General features: G+C 46.8%; 1 non-coding gene across 1 annotated transcript; it reads left to right on the forward strand.

Annotated features, from left to right (window-relative positions):
- Positions 1-8,347: 8,347 nt before the first annotated feature.
- Positions 8,348-8,419, forward strand: trnaa-ugc (transfer RNA alanine (anticodon UGC)). The gene has a single exon. It is a non-coding gene; the product is annotated as a tRNA-Ala (tRNA).
- The last annotated feature ends 632 nt before the right edge of the window (positions 8,420-9,051 follow it).

The raw sequence follows: 9,051 nt of genomic DNA on the forward strand, positions 1-9,051 counted from the left end.
ACGGTTTTCGTAAAAACTTCGTAAACGTACGCATTTTTTCCCCATAGGAATGAATGGGGCGAAATTTTAAACGTCCGTAACCGCCACAATTTTTGAGATACGAAGACCAAATTTGGCGAGCTTATAGATCTTACCGAGATCTTTAAATTAATAGCAGGTTGCGAAGCGATACGACGTACGGTTTTCGTACAATTTTCGTACGAAGTTTTCCCATAGAAATGAATGGGGGGCCCAGAGTTCCATCTCGCACACGAGCAGCTCTGCGCACGGAACCCCTTCTCTCCCCTGCTCCTCCAGTACTGTGAGTGTATGGAGGAGCTGCTGTATGGAGCAGCTATCAGTCAAAAGTTTGGACACCCCGGCACCCCAGCCAGGGCTTTGCAACCACCTATTAACTGCTTAGCAACCACTCTCTCTTTCTCACTCTCTCTTTCGCTCTCTACTTCTCTAATTCTCACTCTCTTTCCCACTCTCTCTCTATTTCTATATTTCTCACTCTTTCTTTTGCTCTCTACTTCTCTACTTCTCACTCTCTTTTGCTCTCTACTTCTCTATTTCTCACTCTCTTTTGCTCTCTACTCCTCTATTTCTCACTCTCTTTCTCACTCTCTCTCTACGTCTCTATTTCTCACTCTATTTCTCACTCTCTCTCTACGTCTCTATTTCTCACTCTCTTTCTCACTCTCTCTCTACGTCTATTTCTCACTCTATTTCTCACTCTCTCTCTACTTCTCTATCACACTCTCTCTTTCTCACTCTCTCTCTACGTCTCTATTTCTCACTCTCTCTCTCTCTGCTTCTATATTTCTCACTCTCTCTACTTCTATATTTCTCACTCTCTTTTTCACTCTCTCTCTACGTCTCTATTTCTCACTCTCTCTCTACTTCTCTATTTCTCACTCTCTTTCTCACTCTCTCTCTACGTCTCTATTTCTCACTCTCTCTACTTCTCTATTTCTCACTCTCTCTTTCTCACTCTCTCTCTACTTCTCTATTTCTCACTCTCTCTCTGCTTCTCTATTTCTCACTCTCTTTTGCTCTCTTCTTCTCTATTTCTCACTCTCTCTTTCTCACTCTCTCTCTACTTCTCTATTTCTCACTCTCTCTACTTTTCTATGTCTCTTTCTTTCTACTTTTCTATTTCTCTATTTCTCTCTTACTCTTTATTTCTCGCTCTTCTCTCTACTTCTCTTTCACTCTACTTTTCTGTCTTGCTTTCTCTTTCTATCTATCTCTCTACTACATCCTCTTTCTTTCTCTACTTCTTTATTTCTCGATCTCTCTTTTTCCCTAATTCTCTTTCTCTCGCTCAATATTTCTCTCTACTTGTCACTCTTTTTCTCACATTCTCGGGTGTTCTTTCTCTACTTCTCACGCTGATTTTCTCTCTACTTCTCTATTTCAGGCTCTCCCTTTTTCTGTACTTCTACATTTAACACTCTTTCTTTTTATCTACTACTGCCTAGCAACCAGTTAGATACACCTTAGCAACCACCTGGAAAACATTAGCAACTGCCTAGCAACCACTTAGCAACCATGTGTAATACGTTAGCAACTGCCTAGCAACCAGATAGCAACACCTTAGCAACCACCTGGAAAACGTTAGCAACTGCTTAGCAACCACTTTAGAAATGGTAGCAACTGCCTAGCGACCAGTCAGATACACCTAGCAACACCTTAGCAACCACCCCAGATACCATAGCAACATCTTAGCAACCACCTAGCAACACCTTAGCAACCACCACAGACACCATAGCAACACCTTAGCAACCGCCTAGCAACCGTCTAGCAACCACCTAGCAACACCTTAGCAACCACCCCGGATACCATAGCAACACCTTAGCAACCACCTAGCAACACCTTAGCAACCACTCTGGATACCATAGCAACACCTTAGCAACCACCTAGCAAAACCTTAGCAACCACCTAGCAACACCCTAGCAACCACCTAGCAACACCCTAGCAACCACCTAGCAACACCTTAGCAACCACCTTGCAACCACCTAGCAACACCTTAGCAACCACCCCGGATACCATAGCAACACCTTAGCAACCACCTAGCAACACCTTAGCAACCACCTAGCAACACCTTAGCAACCACCCTGGATACCATAGCAACACCTTAGCAACCACCTAGCAACACCTTAGCAACCACCTAGCAACACCCTAGCAACCACCTAGCAACCACCTAGCAACACCTTTGCAACCACCCTGGATACCATAGCAACACCTTAGCAACCACCTAGCAACACCCTAGCAACCACCTAGCAACCACCTAGCAACACCTTAGCAACCACCCTGGATACCATAGCAACACCTTAGCAACCACCTAGCAACACCTTAGCAACCACCCTGGATACCATAGCAACACCTTAGCAACCACCTATCAACACCTTAGCAACCACTTAGAAACACCGTAGCAACCACCCCGGATACCATAGCAACACCTAAGCAACCGCCTAGCAACCACCTAGCAACACCTTAGCAACCACCCCGGATACCATTGCAACACCTTAGCAACCACCTAGCAACACCTTAGCAACCACCTAGAAACTCCTTAGCAACCACCCAGGATACCATAGCAACACCTTAGCTACTGCCTAGCAACCACCTAGCAACACCTTAGCAACCACCCAGGATACCATAGCAACACCTTAGCAACCACCTAGCAACACCTTAGCAACCACCCTGGATACCATAGCAACACCATAGCAACCACCTAGCAACACCTTAGCAACCACCCAGGATGCCATAGCAACACCTTAGCAACCACCTAGCAACACCTTAGCAACCACCCCGGATACCATAGCAACACCTTAGCAACCACCTAGCAACACCTTAGCAACCACCCTGGATACCATAGCAACACCTTAGCAACCACCTAGCAACACCTTAGCAATCACTTAGAAACACCGTAGCAACCACCCCGGATACCATAGCAACACCTAAGCAACCGCCTAGCAACACCTTAGCAACCACCCCGGATACCATTGCAACACCTTAGCAACCACCTAGCAACACCTTAGCAACCACCTAGCAACACCTTAGCAACCACCTAGAAACTCCTTAGCAACCACCCAGGATACCATAGCAACACCTTAGCTACTGCCTAGCAACCACCTAGCAACACCTTAGCAACCACCCAGGATACCATAGCAACACCTTAGCAACCACCTAGCAACACCTTAGCAACCACCCTGGATACCATAGCAACACCATAGCAACCACCTAGCAACACCTTAGCAACCACCCAGGATACCATAGCAACACCTTAGCAACCACCTAGCAACACCTTAGCAACCACCCCGGATACCATAGCAACACCTTAGCAACCACCTAGCAACACCTTAGCAACCACCCTGGATACCATAGCAACCGCCTAGCAACACCCTAGCAACCACCTAGCAACACCTTAGCAACCACCCTGGATACCATAGCAACACCTTAGCAACCACCTAGCAACACCTTAGCAACCAACCCGGATACCATAGCAACACCTTAGCAACCACCCCGGATCCCATAGCAACACCTTAGCAACCACCTATTAACCCTCTAGCAACCACCTAGCAACACCTTAGCATTCACCCCAGATACCATAGCAACACCTTAGCAACCACCTAGCAACACCTTAGCAACCACCCCGGATACCATAGCAACCAGTTAGCAACCACCTGGAAAATATTAGAAACTGCCTAATAACCACGTAAAAACCATTTGGAATACGTTAGGAGTTGCCTAGCAACAAGTTAGCAACAGCTTAGCAACCACCTTGAATATGTTCGCAACTGCCTAGCAACCAATTAGCAAACACTAAGCAACAATGTGGACTACATTAGCAACTGCCTAGCAACTACCTAGCAACCACTTAGCAACACTTTACTTTATAAGATAATTATAAGCTTTTCACCATGTTAGCCAAAACTTTTTGGACTTCAACATTTAGCCGAAAGTCAACAGCATAGCAACCACTCTTCACACGCTTTAGACAGAAATATCTTAGCAACCATTTTAACTATTCAACGTTATTTAACTATTTAACGTACTTTTCCAAGCCAACTTAAAGTTCGTTATCGAACTTTCCTTTTCTAGTTATTATTATTATTCTACGCTAAAATTTCTCAACGCTACTCCTCCTACAGTTTTCGAGCTAGAACCACCAAACTTCACAGGATGGTAGAACCCATAGCCACTTAAGTTGCTTGTGCTTTTCTAAGCGATCGGAGAACCAGGGTTCTAGCACGGTTCCGTCAAAGTCACTTTTTTCCCCATAGACTTCCATTCACACTTTTTTCAAACTGCTCTAAAAGTCACAATTTTCAAGCTAGAACCACGAAATTCACAAGACATACAGAACTTGCAGAGACGTTTCAGACGATATGCTGATCTCACCGATACGATTTACGGTTTTCGTAAAATTATCGTACGAACTTTCCCCATAGGAATGAATGGGCGGAATGTTGGCCATCTCACACACACCAGCCGATCCTGCGCACGGCCCCCCTCTCTGCCCTGCTCCTCAGTACTGTATCTGTATGGAGAAGAGACTGCTGAACACAACCCACACCAGAACCAATAACACACTACACACACACCCCACTACACACCACACAAACCCCACACCCCACACACTCTACACACCCCACACACTCCACACCACACATACCCCACACCACACACTCCACACTTCACACCCCACTCCACAGCCCACACCACACACACTCTACACCCCACACACACCCCACAGCACACACAGTCCACAGCCCACACTACACACACCCCACACACGCACACACCACACATACCCCACACCACACACACGCACACACCACACATACACCACACCACACACACGCACACACCACACATACACCACACCACACACACTTCAAACCACACATACCCCACACCACACACACGCACACACCACACATACACCACACCACACACACTTCAAACCACACATACCCCACACCACACACACTTCAAACCACACACACCCCACACCACACACACGCACACACCACACACACTTCAAACCACACATACCCCACACCACACACTTCACACCCCACACCACACACACTCCACTCACTCACCACACGACACACAGTCCACTCCCCACACTCACTCCACACCACACAAACTCCACAGTCCACACCACACACACACCCCACACCACACACAGTCTACACCCCACACTACACCCACTCCACAGCCCACACCACACACTCTACACACCACACACACCCCACACCACACACTCTACACACCCCACACACTCCACACCCCACGCACTCCACACCACAAACACTTCAAACCACACATACCCCACACCACACACGCTTCAAACCACACATAACCCACACCACACACATACTCCACACCACACAAACTCCACAGTCCACACCACACACACTCTACACACCACACACAGTCCACACCTCACACTACAAACACTCCACACCACACCCTACACACATTCCACACCACACATACCCCACACCACACAAACCCCACACAACACACACTTCAAACCACACATACCCCACACCACACACACTTCAAACCACACATACCCCACACCACACACACACCACACACACTCACCACACGACATACAGTCCACTCCCCACACTCACTCCACACCACACATACTCCACACCACACACACGCACACACCACACATACACCACACCACACACACTCCACATCACAAATACCACAAACCACACACTTCACACCCCACACCACACACACTCACCACACGACACACAGTCCACTCCCCACACTCACTCCACACCACACAAACTCCACAGTCCACACCACACACACTCTACACACCACACACACCCCACACCACACACAGTCTACACCCCACACTACACACACTCCACACCACACCCTACACACATTCCACACCACACATACCCCACACCAAACACACTCCACCCCACACACCACACACACTACACACCACACACAGTCTACACCCCACACTACACACACTCCACACCACGCCCTACACACATTCCACACCACACATACCCCACACCAAACACACTCCACCCCACACACCACACATACCCCACACCACACACATTTCAAACCACACATACCCCACACCACACACAATCCACACCACACAAACCCCACACCACACACACTTTAAACCACACACACTCCACAGCTCACATAGCCCACACCACACACACTCCACCCCACACACACTTCATACCCCACACCACACACACTTTAAACCACACACACTCCACAGCTCACATACCCCACACCACACACACTCCATCCCACACATACCACACACAATTCACACAACACCACACACTCCACACCACACATACCCCACACCACACACACTTTAAACCACACACACACTCGATAGCTCATATACCCCACACCACACATACCCCACACCCCAAACACTCCATACCACACACACACTCCACAGCTCACATACCTCACACCACGCACACTCCACCCCAAACATACCACACACTTCACACCCCACACCACACATACCCCACACACTCCATACCACACACACTCCACAGCTCACATACCCCACACCATACACACTCCACCCCACACACTTCACACCACACATACCCCACACCACACACACTCCACCCCACACACACTTCATACAACACAACACACACACTTTAAACCACACACACTCCACAGCTCACATACCCCACACCACACACACTCCACCCCACACATACCACACACAATTCACACAACACCACACACTCCACACCACACATACCCCACACCACACACACTTTAAACCACACACACACTCGATAGCTCATATACCCCACACCACACACACTTCACACCACACGTACCCCACACCCCACACACTCCATACCACACACACACTCCACAGCTCACATACCTCACACCACGCACACTCCACCCCAAACATACCACACACTTCACACCCCACACCACACATACCCCACACACTCCATACCACACACACTCCACAGCTCACATACCCCACACCATACACACTCCACCCCACACACACTTCACACCACACATACCCCACACCACACACACTCCACCCCACACACACTTCATACAACACAACACACACACGTTAAACCACACACACTCCACAGCTCACATACCCCACACCACACACACTCCACCCCACACATACCACACACAATTCACACAACACCACACACTCCACACCACACATACCCCACACCACACACACTTTAAACCACACGCACACTCGATAGCTCATATACCCCACACCACACACACTTCACACCACACATACCCCACACCCCACACACTCCATACCACACACACACTCCACAGCTCACATACCTCACACCACACACACTCCACCCCAAACATACCACACACCCCACACCACACATACCCCACACTCTCCATACCACACACACACTCCACAGCTCACATACCCCACACCATACACACTCCACCCCACACATACCACACACACTTCCCACACCACACAAACCCCACACTCTCCATACCACGCACACACTCCACAGCTCACATACCCCACACCATACACACTCCACCCCACACACACTTCACACCACACATACCCCACACCACACACACTCCACACCTGACACAAACCCCACACTCCACCACACATACGCCACACCACACACACTCCACACCACACATACTCCACACACCACACCACACTCTCTACACACCACACCACACACACTCCACAACACACACACTCCACACCTGATACACACAACTCACCCCACACTCCACCACACATACACCACACTCCACACCACATTCCAAACACACCACACCAAACACACTCCACAACCCACTCCACACCCCACACACTCCACACCACACACACACTACACAACTTAGTAACTATTTGACAAGCCAACTTAAAGTTCGTTCACGAACTTTGCCTTTTCTAGTTTTATTAGTTAGTTTATTAGTTTTTGTATTTATTTTAATAATAATTATTGTTTCTATTATTATTATTATTATTATTATAATTATTATTATTATTATAATTTCCACGTAAACTTGTTTGCAATGACAATGAGTCAAGACTGTAACAGATGTGATGTTTAAAAAAAACACGGGTTGCATAACTCGACAGAACACCGGCTTAAACCCTCTGAAACCTGCTACCAGCGAAAACTTTCTCTGGGACTTTTGCTACAAGCGCATAATACACACAGATAAGATGTGGAATATGTCTATGTCTCTTTTTAACATTAAAATGTACTAAACGCAACGTTTGATTATTACAGGTCGATCTCTTCATATACCACACTGGCGCCCGTTTCTTCAGGAAGGGGATGTAGCTCAGTGGTAGAGCGCATGCTTTGCATGTATGAGGCCCCGGGTTCAATCCCCGGCATCTCCATCCGATATTTTTTTTTCGCAATTTTTATTTTAAATGTTTCCCTCTTTATTTATTACACTTATTTTATGTCACTAAACGTTAGAAAAACGTAAAAAAAATAAAATAAAGAAATCGGCAGCATTTTAACCCATAACGAACTTCATGAGGCAGCGCGTTCAAGACACCTGGAGTCAGCATACATCATCACGTCAAGTTAACCACTTACCTCAGGATAAATCTCAATGCAGCGGCAGCTATATCGCCTATTCTTTGCACTTCTGCAGCTTCTGTACTCATCCAAATATTACAGATAAACTTATATATTCATGATTGAGTTTAATTTATACACTTTCCATCACTTCATACTCCGAGTATGGTCAGTTTTATTAATTATTTTTAATTTATTTCTGATTAGATGCTTTGAAGAAATGGATAAGTAACGTAACCATAATATAATAAATAGTTTGTATAAGCCATCAAACTAAGCTTCGTTTCACACAGTCAGTTGATCTATTTTCACATTTTAGTTGCATAAAACAAAAACATAACATGCTTCATAAATGTATTATTTATTTACAAGTAAAAGTGTGAAATCTACCTATACCCACCAGTTCAGCTGTGATACTACAATAAGCACAGTGACAATAAAAAAG

This window comes from Astyanax mexicanus, chromosome 17 (genome assembly GCF_023375975.1).
Source record: "Astyanax mexicanus isolate ESR-SI-001 chromosome 17, AstMex3_surface, whole genome shotgun sequence".
Classification (NCBI taxonomy): Eukaryota; Metazoa; Chordata; class Actinopteri; order Characiformes; family Acestrorhamphidae; genus Astyanax; species Astyanax mexicanus.